Genomic DNA, 1,082 nt, shown 5'->3' on the forward strand with positions numbered 1-1,082 from the left:
TTCACAGTGCCAGGGACTCAGGTTCCACTCCAGCCTTGGGTCATTGTCTGCATGGAGTTTGCACATTCTCCGTGTGTCTGGATGGGTTTCCACTGGGTTCTCCAATTTTCTCCCACAGTCCAAAGATGTGCAGGTTTGGCCATGGGGTAAATGACAGTTAATGTGGATAGCATAGGAGACTGGATCTGGGTGGAAAGGTCTTTGAAGGATCAGTGTAGACTTGATGAACCGAATGGTCTCTTTCTGCACAGTAGGGATTTCTTATAAAATAACGTATAGGACTACATGAGATAAAACAGAGGATTTTACGTGAGATTTATTTATCAACCAACATCACACAAATACCTTGAGGGAGTCATTGTAAAAGACTCATTAACAGGGTGAGGGATCACCACACATGATGAACCAAAATTGGTTGTTGTATTCACTGAGAAGCTTAATACTGAACACTCAACCTAGCTCTAGCTTATCCTTATGTTTAATATTGCTGGGAGGAGCTAGTCAGTTCTAAGTAGATGCACGTCTGATATTTTTACCTCTACAGTTAACATCCATGTAACTTGGATTACCCTGGTGTCACTTTGGAAATGATCATGTCTTCTCTCAGTATAACATAGTGACTATTATCACTTAATGATGTACCGATCAACTCTTGTCACTCAAGACTGAACCTCTTATTCCAAGACACCATGTGGTCATCGAGCATTACTGGTTAGTTCTGACAAGAAAGATTGATAGCAGCAGAACTAACCAGAGAACACCCTTTGAGAACTGAATGCCAGCTGTGGGCATCTTTTACAACATGATGCCAATGTGAACTGTTTGCAACTTGAAGACACCATCAGCAGTGCAAGCACCCACAGCCATCCAAATAGAATAGAAAAAAAATCTATTAAAACCATGAGTGCCTCTTTAAACATTCAGCAGCTTTAAGATAATGAAGCACGGACCCAATCAGCAGCTAAACAAGAACTCAGTCAGTCTGAAATGGAACAGCTGCAGCAGCAACCATGGTTTCTTTAAGAGCTCCAATTAGCCAAAATCATAGGGGAAGAAATACTGTTTAAAAGCTCAGGAAAATA

Source organism: Chiloscyllium plagiosum, chromosome 5, assembly GCF_004010195.1.
Source record: "Chiloscyllium plagiosum isolate BGI_BamShark_2017 chromosome 5, ASM401019v2, whole genome shotgun sequence".
In the NCBI taxonomy this organism is placed as follows: Eukaryota; Metazoa; Chordata; class Chondrichthyes; order Orectolobiformes; family Hemiscylliidae; genus Chiloscyllium; species Chiloscyllium plagiosum.